Source organism: Neolamprologus multifasciatus, chromosome 19 (genome assembly GCF_963576455.1).
Source record: "Neolamprologus multifasciatus chromosome 19, fNeoMul1.2, whole genome shotgun sequence".
Taxonomy (NCBI): Eukaryota; Metazoa; Chordata; class Actinopteri; order Cichliformes; family Cichlidae; genus Neolamprologus; species Neolamprologus multifasciatus.
This window is the reverse complement of record NC_140457.1, coordinates 6,964,481-6,984,946: the sequence shown is the minus strand read 5'-3', so window position 1 is coordinate 6,984,946 and position 20,466 is coordinate 6,964,481. Positions and strand designations below refer to the sequence as shown.

The 20,466-nt window shown below is 38.0% G+C and overlaps 2 long non-coding RNA genes across 2 annotated transcripts; both read left to right on the top strand.

The window, feature by feature from the left end:
- Nucleotides 1-906: 906 nt before the first annotated feature.
- On the top strand, nt 907-12,242 carry LOC146495859 (uncharacterized). Its single transcript, XR_014871015.1, has 3 exons — nt 907-1,189; nt 4,573-4,652; nt 6,233-12,242. It is a non-coding gene; the product is annotated as an uncharacterized LOC146495859 (long non-coding RNA).
- Nucleotides 12,243-12,297: 55 nt separating this feature from the next.
- Nucleotides 12,298-17,532, top strand: LOC146495858 (uncharacterized). Its single transcript, XR_014871217.1, has 2 exons — nt 12,298-15,691; nt 17,157-17,532. It is a non-coding gene; the product is annotated as an uncharacterized LOC146495858 (long non-coding RNA).
- Nucleotides 17,533-20,466: the final 2,934 nt, after the last annotated feature.

Genomic DNA, 20,466 nt, shown 5'->3' with positions numbered 1-20,466 from the left:
AAAAGTCTCTTTTTAAAACTTGTTTTGTTAGTTTTAATCTTTTAACTTTATGCATGAAGCAAAATTTTAATTATATGCACCATTCTCTGACTGGAAGAAATTAGTTTAACATTTAAACCTATTTTCTGCACATTCCAGCACATATATATATATATATATATATATATATATATATATATATATATATATATATATATATATATAGTGTTTACACTCACTCTTTCAGATGCAAGTAAAACACAGCAGAAAATAAATGAAGTCAAAGACTAGCGGTCCTTTTGCTCTATTTTCACCTGTAAAGCAGGAGTAGGGTAGGCTGAGGGTTATCCTGGTGCAGGTGTGCAGCGGTCAGTGGAAGGATACGGCAGTTTCTCTGTGAGTTTCCCATTACGTCGTAGCGCACTCGGTGCTTGCTTGGAAGTTTAGGGATTTTTTTCGCTGTAAAAATAAGTTTTCTTCCCACGCACAACGGACACTAATGTTTTTGTCACTTTTTACGGAATCAAACTCAAAATAAGGTCAGTACGTCCACGCTTTAAACGCTGCACGCTCATACTCTCTCCCGCACTCGATATATGATCCATTGTTGATCTGCACACAGCTGTTGTCACACACGTTGCACTCGCTTACGTCACTGTCGTGAGACATTCTCGCAAGAAAATCACGGTTTTAGTAACGCAGTAACGCAGCGTTTCTACGGGAAAGTAACGGTAATCTAATTACCGTTTTTGCAATAGTAATCCCTTACTTTACTCGTTACTTGAAAAAAGTAATCGGATTACAGTAACGCGTAAGCAAAAAGGCTCACCAAGCAACACACAATGAAAAATAACCTCACCAACAGAGATGGGATTACAGTAACGCGTTACGCGTTACTGTAATCCCATCTCTGTTGGTGAGGTTATTTTTCATTGTGTGTTGCTTGGTGAGCCTTTTTGCTCTGGCAGTTCTGGGCAGTAAAAACTGTTGTTCCCACATGTTAGGGCAACATGGTGGAACAGTGATTACTACTTCAACCAGAAGATTCAGGTTTTATTCTACTGGTTAGAGGAGCATGCAGCGGTACTAACAAAGATTTTTACTTTTATTTTATTTTTTCAGCGGCTGAATCAACTTCAAGAGTCTCAGGTTTCCCCCAGTTCTTGTGAATGCGATGGCAATGACAGCATCTGAGCAATCACAAATAATGGTAAGTGTACTGACTTATAATATTAGAAAATATTAGGATAAATGCATAATACAGGCTAAAAGTAACACAACTGCTACAGAGAAATCAGCAGCATGAGTGTGCATGGGAAGAAAGCGTGTGCACTTTAAGCGCTTTTGGTCAGTAAAACTGGCCAAGATCTAGAACTGGCAGTAAGCTGAGAGTGAAGAAGTGACTTGGATGAGCGAAGAAACATTTCTGCCACTGAAAATACTACGTCCAGATGAACAGGATCAACTTGTTGGAATGGCCAATATTCAGAGTAATAATAAAGTCTAGTCTATTTGAAGGCACAAAAGAAATGGCAAAATGTAGATTGTGTGAGTTAACAGACTGATCAATATCACAAATCTATTATTAAGACATGGGAGATTCGGATGGATTATAATCGAGTATTTCATTAAGATTCAGCTGCAGCATCTGTGGTTTTAAACAATCTACTAGCAAGTAAAGATGAAATATAAAAACAGAATTCAAATGTAGGCTTGGTCTATATGCAAATTTGATACAATGTCAACAACTCAGGTTGTATCGAATTTGAAAACGCATAATTCAAAAACACATAAATATGCCTGACACTCTTAAACGAAGCAGCATCTGGCTGCAGTTTAAAGACTTTTGTCTCAGTCTTGGTCTCGTCTCGACTTTGTCTTGGTCTTGACTCGGTCTGTCTTGGTCTTGGTCTCGATACCCTCTGGTCTTGGTATTGTCTTGGTCTTGGTTTAGGCAGCCTTGACTACAAGTCTACATATTAGTGACAGGCTCTCCAAACGTTGCCTTGTTTTATTCCAACCGGACAGGGGCCATGATTGTAGTTCCTCTTGAACTACAATCTAGAAACTTCTGGAACATTTCTAAGCAGCAAGCTATAGTCAGCTGAACGGAAGACAATTGTTTATACATTTGTGTCATCACACCTAGATTACTGTAATGCTCTATTTACCAGCGTAGTTAGATTGTCTCTTATGTTTCCAAGCTATAAAAATATGCTGGTGCCAGACCCCTACACATGTTACTAAGCACACTCACATTACTCCTTTTCTTTTAGTAGATTTTGGAATTGGTTTTAAAATTATTGTACTTAAATATAGAGCATTAAATGGAAAAGTTTCAGACTATTTATCTCCTCTGTTTTGGTTGTTTCTCATGCAAGACTGAGAACTGGGGATGCAGAGCCTTTCAGTCAGTGGCACCAACAGTTTCCCACTCCAGCACTCGCTTAGCTGACTCATTTAAAAATCAGTTAAATTGACTGTTAGATTGTTGCTGATGTTAACTGTTTTCAGGTTTATTGTATTCTGTATTGTTCTGTATTTTAACTTTTTTTGTATTGCTACTAACTGAATTTGAATTCTCTATTAATTGCATTCTAATTATTCCTACATTTTTATCTTTTGATTATACAGCACTTTGTGACTGTGTCTGTGTAAAAACACGATCAAAAATAACTTTACTTATTGCTTTCTTACTTAATCGGTGGTATTACTATCAGCCTCAGCTGTTAGTTACATTCCTGTAAAAGACTTGATATGTGTGTGCAGAAATGCATTTACATCACATAGAGTGCTTTAACAGTTCCCACATGATATACTCTTGACACCAAGCTGAATCTGAAACACTGCACACTTCTCACCTTCGTAGCAGAAGAGAAGAGACTAGGATATGCTGCCAGATGTCAGCTAACATCATTTCTGTAATTTTTACTGTAGAAGAGTTTAATTATGTATAATAGTAATTGTTGTTTAGTTGTCATATATTTAAACAGCTCCATTTGGGATGAATAGAAATACTTGTGTTAGCCTTTTCATGGGCTGTCAACTTGTCCAAAGTGCGCTCCACTACTTGCCCAATGTCAGCTGTGTTCCAATCCCACTGAACCCTGGTTGAATAAGCGATTAAGAAAATGGATGGATGAAGGTTTTATTCTGACACATCATATTTTTCTTTTTTTTTCCTGCCTAAATTTTCTCCAATCATGTCCAGGCCAAACTGTGTGCTAATTATATTATAAATGACTTTTCTAAATTGCAATTGACAGTAGATTAATTAAAATTAAACCACTAGATGTCAATATTGTTTAGTTTTTTAATGTGCATAATTCCCTGGGATTGGAACTTTGCTCAGTTTTAATGAATATTGTTTATTAATTTGAATTGTTTGCAGGATTATGTGACAGTCGCACTGGAATAGCCAGGGCCGTTTCATTCAAATAAAGCCAGCTGCCACAATGCTGAAGGTCAAGTTACAGAGTGACCAGAATTAAAAGATTCTCTGCATGAGCTGCCCGAGGATAGCTACAGCAACATGTCTCTACCATCAGTATTTTGATATGTGTGATGAGTCTTTTTGTTGAGTCAGTTGTTGGAGCTCAGTAACCTTGCCTTTTCTTGGTGTAGCCCTCTATTTGGCCGGTGACAGCGGTTCTCACTGAACACTAAATATGGCTGTGATCCTTAGAGCCTTCTAGTAATGCTGAAAACAATTTTACATATCCTCTTTGCTGTTGTTGCTTGAAATAACTGCATTAAAATCAAGCTATCTTGAAAGCAATTTGTAGTAGGTTACTGCCGACAAGGCCTAATCAGCCGCTCAGCTGTTAACGTCATCATTAATCCAAGCAGAGAACACAATTATATAGTTAGTCACATAGTGGCCTTGTGGTTCCACTCCAACTTAAGTCAGAGTTTCTTGAATGTAAAAAAATAAAAACTCTAGTAACACTGGTAGTATATCAAACAATATGAGGCCTTGGTTGTAGTCATCATAAAACATGTAGCAAACAACATCATGAACGTGAATGTATGAAGTAGAAAACAACTAAACAAGTCTAGCCATACATATAAAGAGTATCAGCCAATGGAGACTGTTAATTATAGGTGGGAGATATGTCTTCACACCAGTGGAGGAAATAGCACACACTTATCACCACACATGCAACCTATGTTTTGGACCACTATTGACCCATCCATCCATCCATCCATCCATCCATCCATCCATCCATCCATCTACTTATCAACTAATACTACTTAATTCAAAAAAGCTAATCTAACAACAACAACTAAACAGTTAGTTGAGAGCAGTCTAATGGGTAAATTTAAAGACTGTGCAAGTGTTTAAATTTGAGGGCTGTTTTAAACTGTCAGTCAGAGAGTTGAATAACCCAGTTGTAGTTCAAATTTCTTTTTTTTGACAACCTATCATTAGCAATGCTAGTCCCAGCACCCTTCTTCCTATGCAGGTTCATGTCCACATGCCTGGCTATGTAACAGTTTGCTCTGACAAAGGCTAAATACAATCGTTCATTACTGCTGTAATCGGTCTTACTTTCCACTTTGTCTTTGTGTTCAACTTTCCATCACGCAGAGAGAGAGAGAACACTGCAGGGATGCGGGCGTGTGCCAGCACTGCAGCCCTGCCTAATGGAGGATGGCTGCAACACATTTTTGTGAGTTAATGTTTAAACATTTAATCAACTAGTCATGCACATCCTTAATAAATGTATATAATAAATATATATAAAATAAACTATAAAATATACATTAGAAGAGGAGAAGGAAAATTAGTTAGCTATAATACAAAAATAGAAATAATTAGTCCAAACCACTGTAATATCACATATTAAATATTGTAAGGAACCTCCATCAAAAGTACATCAACAAGGGCTTGTTCATGCCCCAAGGATTTTTTAAAAGTAAATAATCTAAAAAACAGACTTTATTATCTTTGATTCCTGCAAAGAGACAGAAATGTTTGATGTTTCTTTTTAAAATGTCTTTCTGCAGCCATGACTGTGCATAGAATTTTGTTCATTTAAAAGGAATGGGTCAGGGATGAATGAATAATGCATGAAGACATGTACATTTGGACAGATGATGGGACTACATTAAAGGTCTCAGGGTCACCAAAATGAATATATTCATTATGTCAAATTCATGTTTGTCTTATCCCAATTAGTGCAGATACCTGGGTGAAATGCACACAGAGAGACGAATGAGGGCAAAAGACTTGTTTTCTTTTTAAAGGAAAAGAGAATTTTCAGTTCCAGTGCTTTGTCAGGCTAATGGGAAAATAACAATAGAGTGGAAATTAAGCAGAAAATGCTGATATGACTTTTACTTTGTTATTTTTGTTAGATAATGGATTTATTCTATTGCACCTGCAGGCAATTTTCACTTTGACATGTTTAAAGGACAGACTAGTTCACCATTTCTTCACTCCTTTCAAGAACACTCGCTCGTTATTTTAGTATAAAAGTTTAGGTGTAGTGTACAAAGTGCACGATACTGAATTTATTGAAATTTGCCCTCAAGTCAAAGTTACACAAGAGAATTTTGTGTATACAAGTTGATTCTGAAGAGAAACATAATACTGAAACAACATGCACACAAGGTTACATTAAAATGAAAGAGTCTGAGCTCACCAAGCTTATTATACAAGCTTTAAAAAGTAAGACTAATTAGCTCTGCGCTGCATTGCAAAACCAGTGCAGTTTCTTTAATTTGCTTTCTGCATACCCCTAACATTTAACTCTTGTTTCAGTCTTAACATGATGTATGTAGACATGAAATTCATATTTAAGAGCTTCTTTTGATTTATTTATTTTTATAATGAGTGCTTGAAAAAAGAGTGCTCAAAGTTAAAGTTAAATGTTGCAATTACCCATTTGGGCTTGTGGTGGCAGTGTTATCTCATTTTGACAGTTCCCAAACTAAAGCTTTTATATTGTGGAAACGCTAACTGCCAGGCAAAGTCACAATATTGATGTCAGCTACATACACTTTGAACTGCAACTGCGTTGTACTGACATTGAAGCTTGCTCTACAAAAGTTGGTTAGCTAGCTGCCTGGCTGACTAGCTAAGTTGGCCATAGTCATAGTGAAAACTTACTGGTATAAAATACTGTGTCCTAAGAGTAACGCAAAAAATAAAAAATTAGGAGCATGCAGGTGGAAAGAGGAGGATGGGTTGAAGGTCTGTGTGATCTTGTAGTCTCATTTGTTTGTTGATCCCTTCAACTTGCCACAGGAGAACTGGGACAGAAGACAGAGAAAGGAGGAGTGCAAATAAATGTACAGAGACTCAGTGAACTGCATCAGTATGTATGTGTGCGTGTGTGTGTATATGAACTATAATATGTGTATGTGTGAGCTGATAAATGCCACACAGAAGAACTGCCATCTCACTTGCTCTTACAGACAGGATGGGCCGATTGTGTCATCCAGGAAAACAAACAGCTTGTACAAATATTTCCTGAAGGCAGAACTGTCAGGTGTCAGAAATTCTTTGAGTAAAAACCTCATTCGGCTGAGATCCAGTTTTTAAGTCTTCCAATTTGAATGTTCAAGAAAGAGTGTCCTGATGCATTAAAAATACTAAGCCCTGTTTTCATAATCTTAATCAATAGCCTAATTCTTAATCAGCAGCTGCTGATATATAGGTTTGATGGAAACTAAATTTCTTAATAATTCGATATTGAATCCATTACTCATTTTGGTTGTGTTTAATTTCTGCTTCCTGACACACACAAGATAGAGTTCCACAAGGTTCTATGACCAATATTCCTCTTTATACCTGCTTCCTGATGCAGTATTGCTAAAAAAAAAACACCCCAGAATATATTTCCATTGCTATGCAGATGATGCTCAGTAATATTTATCTATGAAGCTATAAGATACAAATCAATTAGATAAACTACAGAAATGTCTTAAAGCCATTCCTAAATGACCTAAAATGTTTTACCTCTATATTCTGACAAAAGTGAGGTAATTGGATCAGAAACTAACTAGATAGATACTCTGAATGGCTTTGCTTTTGGCATTAGTGTGTGGAAACCTGAAGCTACTTTTCAAACAAACACCCTGTTTTAGAGTGAGTTCATCAGTTTGCTATTTCTATGTTAGGGTATTGTAATTCCTTATTAACAGACTGTCCTAAGATTTCACATCACAGAGTACTAACAGGGACTAGAAAGAGACATCATATTCTATATTACTGTCTCTTCACTAGCTCCCTGCTAAATTCGAAACTGATTTTTAAGCCCTTCTTCTCAAGGAAGCCTTACCTTTAAGACCTCATAGTACCCTATTATCCTAATAGAGAACTCAGCCATCAGACTTCAGGCCTACTGGTGGTTCCAAAGATTTCAAGCCCCTCTCCTTTTGCACCACCTCTCAGTTTGGGTTTAGGACACAGACACTCTCTACTTTGAAAATTTGAAAAGAAACCTTAATTTTTGATAAGACTGCATCTAGTGAACCTGAACAATCTGCTAGTTCCCATAGTGCAGTGAACATTACTTTTTTCATTTAGCTATTTTCATTATAATTGTGTTTATATGCTGCTATTGAATGCCATTAACTTTTATCTCCTCTCTTGAGTATTTTGTGCTCAGTTGTTTGTTTTTTTTAACTCTCTAGGTTCTCCTTTTTTCTATCTTTTTCCAGCATTCCCCCAACAAATCACAGGCGTTGGCTGCCGTTTCCTGAGCCTCGTTCTGCCAGAAGTCCCTTCCCGTTCCCACCATTGCCTAGTGCTAGTCTTAGGGAAATGTCTAATTGCTGGGTTTCTCTCTTTAAGGCTGAAGGCGTTTAATTTGCAATATAAAGTGCCTCGAGAGCACTTGTGGTGAACTCATACACTATAAATGAAACGGAAATTTGATAGACAGGTGATAGGTATATTATTTTGTTCTGTTTTATTTTGTTCTTTGTGTTTGTCTTTTGATGTTCTTGTGTGCTAAGGTCAGAGGTGGGAGGTAATGAAGTAAAAATACTTTGTTACTGTACAACTTTTTACTTTTACCCACTACAGTTTTAAACAAATATCTGTACTTTACACTCCTCTTTATACTCCTTTTTTCTTTGTACAAAGTTAAAGATTCGTCTTTATACGATTATTGTGTTGTTTTGTATGTTTTTTAGTATGTATGTAGTTTCCCATTTTCTTCCTTCATCTTCATCTTCACCTTTGTCTTTTTGTTTTTGTCCTCCAGTGTTTGTTTGTTGTTGTCTTCTTGTCTCTGTGTTTAGTGACCCTAGGTTTTATTATAGTCTTTGAGTTCATTGTTTACCATTTCTAGTCTTTTGGTTTCTGTTCCTGTGCTCCGTGCTCCATGATGCTTTTGTCTCCTCTGTCAGCCGTTTCCCCTGTCGAGCCCGCATCTCTGTTGTTTCCTGCTTTACTTTGACAGTCTGTGTCTTATGTCTAGGGATGGGTACCGGTATCCGGTGCCATGATGAGTAGCTTAATGTTGTTCGTGTATAATTTACGTTGAGTAGGCTAACCACGTTATTAAATTAATGCATGTAAGGTGAACTAGCAAACACCGTCGTAGTTACATGCGGCTGTCTTCTTGTTTGATAGCAGATACTCCCTTCACCCTGGCCAAAAAGGCTAAAATGACCAAAGAAAAAGTGGAAAACAGCTAAACATGAGAGGTTTTTGGACAAAGTTTGTGTTTTTTCCATTGTTTAAGCACTGCTTCCAGCTAAGAGTGATACCATATATGCCCCATAGCTGCAGAAAAGGCTAACATTTACAAAAAAAACAGCTGAACATGAGAGGTTTTTGGACCAATTTTGTGTTCTCCATTCTTTAAGCACCGGTTTGAGCACCGTTTAAGCACCGGCACTGTTTCAAAAGTACCGGTTTGGCACCAGTATCGGATAAAACTTAACGATACCCATCCCTACTTATGTCATTGTATTCTGTTTTGCTTCCTCCCTCTCTCGTCATGTCTAATTAGGTTCTGCTGTGTCTCCCTCCTGTTGTGCATTTCCCTCGTTGCCTTGTGTATGTATATATAGCGTGTGTTTCCCCCTGTCCCGCGTCAGATCATCTGTGTTTTCCCCTGCGTTACTTCTGGTCATCATCCCCTGTGTATCTCCCCCTTGCATTTCCAGGTTTTTTGCAGTTCTGTTTCCAGTTTCATGTTTAGTCATTTCCAGTTTAGGGTTTTCTTTGTATTCCTCAGTTCCCCGTTTCCCTTGTGTTTTGTAGTGTTTTTGCAATCAACAATAAAGGCTCACCTTTTGTTAAACATTCACCTCTGCCGTCCGCGCTCCCTCCTCACGCGCTCCCTCTGTCACCGTGACACTTGAGTATTTTTCTTATAGGTTTCTTTTCTCTGAAACAAACCTGTCCAGGGAGCACCTCGCCCCTTACCCTCTGGCAGGTGGAATAGGTCCCTCCTCCGCAACCCTGAGGATGGATAGATGGATTGTCATGGCATGCCTTAGTTCTGTCTCATGTCTCTCTGCCTCTAATTGTCCTGATTGTCTTAACATGTGTGTGGTTACTTTCTCCTGTGTCTTATTCCCTAAGCAGTTCCATGTGTATAAATAGTTCAGTTTTTCCCTCAGTCCTTGTCGCAGTAAGAGATGGGCAAAGTGAGGTTTTGTGAAACAGTAATTATGATCATCAACATGATTTGGAGAAACCCCCAAACAACAAAGCAAGAAAAAACTGTGAGATTGTTAAAGATGGCAAGCTGTGAATGTAATGTGTTTAAAATGCAAATTTTCCTTTGTTGGATTAACATTTCATTGGTAATTCAGTGAAATGCACTGCAATATAATGTAACTATCACAGTCTGTTTCTCATTAACTCAATTAATACGGTCTCTCACTAGCCGATCAATTAATATATTACTGACTTTACTAAACTATCACACATTAAATCTCCCTGACACTATCGTGACATAAAAACCCCTTTGAGTTTCAAATGTGTTCGGTTGATTTTAAGTTTGGGTGGGCTGACATCATATTAAACCTTATGGATTAAGAATAAGATGTCAACATCAAAAGCTCACCTTTTTAATTGTAAGACAACCTCTTCCATACTGCATCTGGGTCTTCACCCCTACATTTCACCCAACATCCATACCTGGTGAAAGACATTACATCTCCTTCGAATGATGTTTCCTTGTACTTCCTGTTAACTGTAGTGTATCAGCAGCTGTCTAATGCCGGGTGCTGTTCTGGCTGCTTAAATATGTTAAACATAAAATTTGTACTTCAAAATATTATTGTTCGCCATATGTGACTGAAAATTCCTTGTTCTTGCTTTCTCTTCAATATGCTTTTTTTTCTTCGTCTGCCCAGCAGCTCATTAGCTGGAAATTCTGTGGGTAGGTCTACTTGTGTCAACAGCCACAAATGGATACAAGTGCCATGTTATAGAGCATCTGACTGTAGATATCAATTTGTAGTAAGGTAAGTCAATAAAACCTGTAGCTCTATACTTTGATAGGTAATTATTAGCATTTTAGACTATTTTCACATTCCTGTTTATGCACGGAACAAATTGCCTCGTGTTTCATCACCTCTGCTGTGAAAAATGAGGCAATTTAATGAAAAAGATCAGAAAAAAATTGCTTTGTACGTGATCCCACGCATAAGCACGTGTTAAGTTGCTATTTTAAATTGCTCATTGAAAAACAAATCCATAAGAACAGAATCCGAGCTCGTCGTAAACTCAGAGAGTGTATGATAATGGATTCTCTATTTTAGCCCTGATAAACCAACAAACACAATGATAATGTGATGATGTGTGCTATAACTGATGGCTGGCTGGAGGCAGGAGGATATATGAGCAAGGGATTCATTTTATCATTATGAAGAACTGAAAACACGGCTTAGTTGTGGGAACCTTTATATATGGTAGCATAAGCAATAAACATTTGCCTTTATGCCTTGTAGCACACGTTTTGCTATCCACTTAATGTTGCAACTCTTTCCAGACCTCCTTTCAGTGCCTGCTGTGCTGTAGCCTAGTCTGTGTGTGTTTGTGTGTGTGTGTCCAACCCTGTACTTATTATATAAAAGAAGAAGTTAGTCAATAGATGCATGCAAGATGCCACTCTCCTCCTCGCTTACCTCTCCATCCTACAGGTGTGCCAAAAACAACACCCCACTGCCACATTTTAAGCTTTTTATGGTGGCTGTTTTTGTGACAAAACAGCGCCTTTGAATAGCCTGAGAAAATTTCTGCTTAAGAAAAAACATGAAACAGAAGAGTGGGCAGCCTAAATGAATGGTAGGAGCTTAATGAATGGACCAGCTATTTATTCTTGATGATAGAAACTTCTTGCTTTAAACTTTTCAGGCTTTCAAAAGGGAATTACTGATTTTTACTGGTTTGGCTTGATTCTGTTCAAAAAGAAGACTGTAAGAATGACATTGACGGGGATGAGGATGGACTGGAGATGTTAAAATTTGGAGGGCTACAGGATAACAAACCCTAAAATGCTATATAGGGGCATAGCTGCTCTTTAAAGTGAGAGTTCAACAACTTCACATTGCAACACATTCACACCTCAACTCTTGTCACTTGTCTTGATGAGCTGTCTGAATTGAAATGGCATTTGGCCTCAGGCTGCACTAACAATAATCCATAAAGTCATAGCAGAGAAGAAGAAGCAGATGGTGAAAACAGTCAATTTGCAATAAAGAAAGAAACAATGGTGATGTTTGCCATATTTTGGATGGCTCTTATCCCCTGTTCATTTAGCTTCACTGTTTTTGTGTTTCCAACTGTTTTGTTTTTGTGTTCTGCTGTCCATATACATACCTCACTTCATATAAAACTTTTGCAACTGGCCAAATCAAACAGTTTTATACAGAATAACCGTGGCTGTTTCGCTCTGCCTGTTTAGGTGTGTAGTGAACCTATAATCTTCAGAGCTGCTGTTTGTGACAGTGTCTTTGATAGGGATAGAGCCAGGGGTTAAAGTGGGATTTGGCCGGTGGAGGATCCCTAAGTTTCTTTGTAGTGCAGTGCAGCAGGGGAAAATAACTCACTCAGAAATAAGTCACGTAATAATTTCTGCTGTGAGCTCCAGTAGATTTGTTTTCTTGTGGACAGGCCATGGTCAGCTGAGCTGTGCTGGTGCTCTCTGCAGATTTAGTCACAACATTCTGCAATTTATAAACCGACGACTGTAGAAAACATTCACATGTGCTTGACATTATACCCGCTTTCCAGCCGCTAACCAGTAAAAAACTAATACAAAGGTGAAATTTCCCAGGTTAACAGAAGCAAGTCTTGTTACTCTGAAGCTATATATATATATATATATATATATATAGTATTTAAAAGTAGAATGGGAGGCAGAGCCTTCAGTTTTCAGGCCCCTCTTCTGTGGAACCAGCTTCCAGTTTGGATTCGGGAGACAGACACTATCTCTACTTTTAAGATTAGGCTTAAAACTTTCCTTTTTGCTAAAGCATATAGTTAGGGCTGGACCAGGTGACCCTGAATCCTCCCTTAGTTATGCTGCAATAGACGTAGGCTGCTGGGGGATTCCCATGATGCATTGAGTTTTTCCTTTCCAGTCACCTTTCTCACTTACTATGTATTAATAGACCTCTCTGCATTGAATCATATCTGTTATTAACATCTGTCTCTCTTCCACAGCATGTCTTTTATCCTGTCTTCCTTCTCTCACCCCAGCCGGTCGCAGCAGATGGCCGCCCCTCCCTGAGCCTGGTTCTGCCGGAGGTTTCTTCCTGTTAAAAGGGAGTTTTTCCTTCCCACTGTCGCCAAAGTGCTGCTCATAGGGGGTCATATGATTGTTGGGTTTTTCTCTGTATCTATGAAGCGCCTTAAGGCGACCTTTGTTGTGATTTGGCGCTATATAAATAAAATTGAATTGAATTGAATTGAATATTTAAACACGCACAGTCACTTATATTGGCAGTTATTTAAAGAGCTGTCTAAATGAACTTTCATAAATAAGAGAAAGATCTTATTTAATAGTAGTATATAGTAGTAATAGTAGTTTATATTATCAGATTTATTTACTGATTACCTGATGGAGGTGGATTCATTTTCTAGATTCTTCCAGGCCCCTTTATGCCCCTGATTATAATGTTTCTTATTAAAATTGGGGGTTGTTTAAAACCTACATAAACTGACTTGTCCCAGCATTTTTTTATACAATCATACAAATATAAAGACAACAATTGTAGAACACTTCCTCACACAATGATTCAGACATTTAATTCTCTGATGTCTGAAATTTAAAGCAACAGGAAGGGAAAGCCAGAGTCTTTTCCTGAGCCTCTTTAGTCCATGAGCTTATCAATGTGAAGACTGTTCCAGAGTCTACAGACATCTACAACATCAAAAAGGTTGCTGTAGTTGTTGAAAAAACATCGGAGTAAGGTGGGTGATGGATGGATAGATGGGCTATTTTTTGTTTTATTGCACCGTGCATGCATGGTACTTTGAATTGGTTTGAAAGTTGCATTTTTCTCTGAGCAAAGGTTTATCTATGCACCCAGGATAAAAGACCCGAGTTCTATCACTGATTGTAACAGAAACTCATACTGCTGTTTTCTATAATTTAATTACATGAGCAAGACTTTGCATAAGTGAAACAGTCATGTATTCACACAGGTATTTTATCTAGGTTCAGGAAATCAAATATTCAGCCTTTTCATGAATCCCCAAATGTTTGTCTAACCGAGGCCCAGAACATATGTTCAAATATAATACAATTAGAGTAGAACGAGCTTTCAAAATAAGTCCCATTGAATTGTTGCTGAAATTAAACTCCAGCCTGGGTGACTGTCTTTGATATCACATTAATAGTGGTGCAGCACAGTGAAAGGATGGCATAACTGCTGATTAGAATGGTGCTTTTCCACATGAGTACGACAGGAAGCACACGCCGGCAGTTTTCTAATCGCTCTGCGCACCGTCGCGTGGGATTACGGGGATGAACCGTTTGCTCCGGATGAAAATTGAGGTAAATCAATTTTCCATTTTCTTTTAGGACTTCACTTCTATCTGGTGTCAAGCTAATGACAGCACAAGCCACTGGGACAGGAGTCATTCATCAAAGGTGTTTAAAAGCAAACGCAGAGTGGGATCCTCTCTCTTCGCTCATTAGTTCAAACAAAATTACTTCTGAGGAGAGCTGCTGGCAGCTATCATGCTCGGCTTTTACAGGGTGGCGAAGGCTGGGGGTGCTGAGTGGGAATGAATGAATTGCATAAATAAAGACAGTAACCTCCCACTTTGATGTTGTAATGTGCCTCAGAAGTGATGGATGTCAGAAGTACTCAGGATTGGGACAGATACCAGAGAACAAAATGCTAAAAAATAAATAAATAAGAGCGAAAAGTGGCACTATTGCCTCGAGATGGGTTTGGCATGCATCAGTTCTTTCTTTTGTCTCTTTCTGGACCAAAAAAGTTCACCTTGGTGACAAACTACAAGAGAAAAACCAGAGTGACAGGACAAACATGACAAGTGCAGACATGAAGGGTTGAAAAGTCTGATGAGTTTGAAAAGTACATAAATTATACAGTATGACTCTGAATGTCACCAGATTGGAACTGAGTCTGACAGTCTTTCAACAGGAGCACTGTTAGAGTTCTGCAAGGTCCATGTGCTTCTTGCTAAGTAAACTTACCTTTGCCTTTCCTTGAATCTACCAGATAGCTGTGTGCCAAAATATGGTTCATTTTGAAGATTGGGATACTCGGGTGAGTTCCTTATCACAAAAGCTTGCAAGTCTTTTACAGTTTTCTCAAGGAGAGATATTTAATACAGCTGAGCAATTCACTACTTGAACAGGTGCATCTTTCTTTAATGTAGAATGTTCAGGTTAGTAGCTGATTACTTAGCCTGGGGAGCCTTTTATTGCCCTTCCTTGATAGAGGCTCAACTCTTTGTCTCCAAGTTTCCGAGGCAGGTTTGTCTCCCTGGGAGTGTGTGGGAGAATGGCTCAGGCAGGTACACCAAAACCAAAACAGGAAGGATGTCAAATAGGTAAGCAGATGATGAAACAATTGCAATCAGCATGTAGGGAAGGGATACTCCATAATGATATTTTGGCACTGAGTTTATGGAATACCCAAGTATGGTTCAAAACACCCACATCATGTGAGCACATGCAGCTAATTTTGGTTCTGATGCGTTTCATCCCACTTGCGATAGGTGGGCTACTTGCTGCTTCTTAAACAGCCTCAGAGTTTTTCTTGCAGTATTGTTTGAAGAATTCACCAAATTATTTCAGTGATGATCATGTCTGATTTTCTGGTATAATATGTAACAATGTTAGAACTGTACAATGCTTGACAGTATAACTGTTTCACAGAATAGCGTCTACAGTATCTACAGCAGTGATGATAGCAAAATGTGGCCAATAGGTGTCATTGTGGAGATTGTTGTCAATGTAATCCCAGCAAAACTGCTTCAAACATTTCAGTGTTTTACAAAACGTTGCTTTGCCCATCGCTGTCAGCTGCACAACATTATCACATGAAAGAGGTTGACAGTGTGGCAATGGGTATTGGTGAGTGCTGGGTTCGAGTACTCTCAGTGATTGCAAAATGGAGAACAGGTGCACCTACTTGAGCCTCCTGGGCCACACCCGCTCCTGAAAAACAGTAGTTAGTTTTTCACACAAACAGAGGCGAGACAGAGCAAACTGCAGAAGGAGAGACAGAGTTCAGGCCAGCACCTGGAATACAGGTGAGACCATGACACAAACAGTTTTCGCATGTACAGACTGCATGTGTTGGATAGGTGCAGTGATGTTACTAAGAGGTTCGTGAACTCTTGTTGTGAAGCCTCAGTGTTAGCATTTATGAAGCAAAGTGTATATATAGAAACTTAAATGGCAACAATTTTTTATGGGTATTGAGCTGGATTTTTGAAGCAGGATAACTGGTGCTTTACTGAAAACATGATTAAGTCCAGATGGTAAAAGACAGTCTAAAGAAGGTAAATCAGACAGATTTACAGAAAGCAGCAGTATTTAAGCTCTAGGATACAGCAGAAGCAAATGCAGAGTGATTTCCTCGGTTGTCTGTATCTTTGTTGGGGCTACTGTAGGAGCATTTGCTGTATTCTTTTTCCCTGTTTCTCGTTTAATTTATTATTTCTATTTGTGTATTGAGAAGATATGGGAACAGATGTTACTTTAAAGGCATGCTGTGTGCTTCTAAATTATGTTTTTAGGTTCATGATTAGAGTTTTTTTTATTGTTTATTTGATGTCTTGGAGCTTCAAAATCCAAATCTTTTAAAATCAGACACCTTCAGGTAATCTATAGATTTTTGTTTGTTTTGTTGTTGTTCTCCAGCCAGCAGCATAAACCCTAAGAATATTAGGCATTCAATCACCAAAAACAAAGATAATTCCCTGGTCCCTGTGCAAAATTTGTTGATTACTAGATGCTGATTACTTTTCAGTTCAATGCCAGTCAATAAATCAAGAAATGAACTTAATTCAGTTGTAAAATCCTTCATTAACACCACCTTTAGCGTCAAGTTAACTTGATACTGATATGTGAAATTCTTTTAAAACTATGTTGTTGTTTTTAGGCAACATATAGTTTGCGTACTCCTGGTTCCATTTAACATCCGGTCCAACATAATCACATATTGAGTGAGATAATTAGTAGATTCAGGTGCGTCACAGGGACACAACCAACTCAGCCGGCCGCGGCTTCATTTACGGATAAAAGTTGCAACATTCATTATTTTGAGATGTATGTATGATGGTGGATGCGAACAAGGAGAGGAGTGTGAAGCCACATTGGTATTTATAGAAGAGAAAAACAGTCTGCTACATTTTAAAGTGCACTTCAACAAAATGGCATCAACCTTAAGGTCACTCATATTTGCCCAGCAGTGAACAGCTCAGCACATCCATGTTTAATTTAAGAAGAGGCCTCTGTGCAACACTTGACAAGTGAAACTATTAAACAAAACTCCACTGGACAACAGAGGAAGTTCTCATTTAACCAAACAAGGTGATGGGTTTAAGCACTGGGAGTCGGGAGGCAAATTATAAATTCATGAAGGTTTTGTAGCTGCTTTATTGGCTTTAGGCTAAACCTCATTGCCAAGCCTGTAAACTAAGTTTGACAGGCCCCCATGTAGAGCAACAGGAATGGGGAATAAGCCTCTCACTGCTCATCCCTCCTTTACAGCCTGAAAACTTCTGGATCGCAACAACAGCAAGCAGAACATGAAGGAGCTGATATGGAGATCAGCTCCCAGCGAGGTTAAGCAGGGTGGGGAACCACATCTGCTGCTCTGCATTCATGATTTAGAACAAAATATGACTTTGAAGAGGGGAAATCCTACTGGAAGTGGAATGTGTAAAGGTTTTGTCAGTATTTGTCAGTATTTTTAAAACATGAACAAGCCTCTCAGGACCGGGTGATGTTGACAGCTGTGTCAGGAGACAAAACCTGAACTGACAATGACTGTGAGGCATACTGTGTAGATTTAGGAAAGAAGCATTTCTACTGAGCTTCATTTCATATCAGAAATTATAAAAGTAATGATTCAATAAATGCATGACTGGAACTGAATTTGGTGCATTAAACATGACATGAAAGATAAAACATTCTCCTCTAAAGCAGGGCTCTAAACAGTTTTCTAAAAGCTTATACTTGAATACTAATGCACATGGATTAGAGGTCATAACCTCCACTGTGCAATATCAAAATAATCATATTTTGATATTGCATATGAAGTTACAAAAATAAGAATTTGTTTTTTTTTCAACAGGCTTATGCTAACACTAATTGTATTGTTAAATTGTAACGCTTGGTTGGAAAACATTGGGTTTGGCAATTTGAGCGTTTGAACCTCACTGTAATTTGCTGACCAGGGGTTTCATGTTAAACAATATAAGAAAACGTAGCACACAAACGCAAATCACAAACTGTCAATATCATTAATGAATAATAAAAATAAAAGTAAAAACACTATTATAACAAAAATACAAGACCATTGACAAGGGTTACATAAAAAAGCAAAAAGGATATTAAAAGATGACATCATTTCAAAACCAGTCTATAAAAGTGTAATTTTATAGACTCATTTGAAGGATCTTGAAAAGGCACAAGTAACACATTAATTTCTCTAAGTGATTTCACTCATGTCAAACCCAATTTTCTTTTTACTTTAAAGCATCATTATACACCTTTTAACACTGCGTAAAGCTAAGCTTAGCCTAACCCTTACCACTTGGCAAGTAATTTAATACTACCAGTCATGGCATAAAAAGAAGTACAAACATAAATGTTAAACTGTTAAAATGTCAAACTGTGCTTGAAGCAGCATGCTATTTTTTTCCCATTTCTAAGATCATCATGTAGTCTATGGAGGCTTCACCCTGCATCCACATGACCCAAGCAATCTGCTGCTATGTCCTGGTGCCAGACACCACTAGACACCCCCTGTGCCCATCCACTGAGCTGTTTTGGCAGAATGAGGAGGGCCTACACAATATAAACCCAGGGTTACTGTTGCTGATCATTTTATACATACAATAAAGAATATTTTTCTCTGTCTGGAGAAATTAGCTTTTAAGGTAGGCAACAGATTTCATAAACTGACAGCACCTATGTAAGTGTGTCAATAACCGCATAAATATCGCACACAAATGGAGACGTGTAGCAAAATATACAAATTACTGTTGCTCAATATTCAAGCAAATGTCACTACTTCTTGTAGCAACAGATGTGGACATATTGTCCCAACATGCACTGTATATTGTTTAGAACTCAATTTACAAATGACATTTCCTGAGGAGGACTATTTGTTGTTGCAATGATGTCATGCCATTGTGTGAATACAAAAGAACTGGGGGAAGAATGGCAGTCTTTGTTTGGTATTGTGATTGTCTATTCTGCGTGTGTGTGTCCTGATGATCAGCTAATCTTCAAGTCCTGCTTATAAAGACATTTCAAATCTCAGAAATGAGTTGTAATTGTGATGATAAGTTTTTAATTTAAAAAGAAAGGTGCGGTTTAATTTATCACAAATTTAGTGAAGCTATAGTGCACAGCAGTACTTGAGTATGTTTAATATGTGTTAGTATTAGTTAGTTGGGTAAAAATGTGATTAGAGCTTGTGAAGTATTTGGTGAAGGTTTTTTATTTTTTTAAATCTCTGGAATCTTTGAGACTGTATGTTAACTGCTTTGCTTTTGTTGTAATATCTGTATTGAGTTTCCTAAGTCTTGCCTCTGACATATGCCCTCCAGACCAAAATAATTTAAAAGACTTAAACTACCTTATAAAAACTGCAACTAAACATTTTTAAACAATAAAAATTAAACTGAAACAAGAAAATCCACCCAGGAAACTGAAAGTAATTTAAAAATCAAAAAGTCAAAGTGAATAAAAATGAAAACTAATTAGAAAATGCAAAACTACAATAACTCTGCCAAGATGTATTACAATGGAGGAAACTGCAGTGTGCAAGCTATTGATTATTTCCATGTGGTTTTTTTTTTTGCCCCAGCACTGTCCGTGTTTCTGTTTCTTTTTGGGGTTTTTTGTTTTGGGCTCAGATCCGGATGCATTTGTCTTTTTAACATAAAAAGGGACTTTTGATGAAACTCTTAACATATTTTCTGCACAAAATTAGCTAATCGTTATTCAGAGACATAATCACAGGACCAAGTAAATTGTTATCTTGGAATTTTACCTTTGGCGGTTTAAATCGGCAATTAAGAAAAAGCTTGCTTTAGTCAGTGCATTTGGGTCCACAGAATTTTTACACCTAACACAATGCTGTGTTGTGACAAGTACGGAGAAAGGAAGGGAACAGCTTGTGATCGGGGGCATACCGCATCATCTGTTAAATTTGGTGAAATATGGTGGAAGCAACGCTATGAATGGCTGCCAGTGGAATTGGACCACTACTGTTTATTGATGATAAACAGGAGAATGAATGTAGCAGGATGAATTCAAACATGCAGGGCTATACTTTTGCTCAGGTTCTGATTGGACAGCCCTTCACAGTGAAAATAACCAAAAACATTCTGCAAAAGTTCCTTTGAGTTTAAGGCAAAGAAATGAAATATGCTTCAATTGTGAAGTGAATGCTTTTCAGCTCATGAAGACAACTGAAGGCCATGAGTCGCAAACTGAATCGACAGCTGAAGGCAGCTGTGGTAAAATCCTGGAAGAGCAGAAAACAATCCACTTTCATGGTGCTCCAAAGAGAAACTGTCGCTTAGATGATAGCTGCTTTTAACATTACATTTTGCTCTTTAATGTGGCATGAAAGAATAATAGATCATCTCAGTTGTGTGAATGTTTATCACTGCGATGCAAACAGGTGATCTTGAATATGCATGACGCAGTCAAATCCTCCCAAACAAAACTGCAGGGCCAGGCACAGCAGGAGAATCCTCCTCATCGTCTGTCGCAACAGTCAGTGACAGGTGCAGTCACTGCCTCCATTTTCACAAAAGCAGGCTCGAGTACTGTATTCACA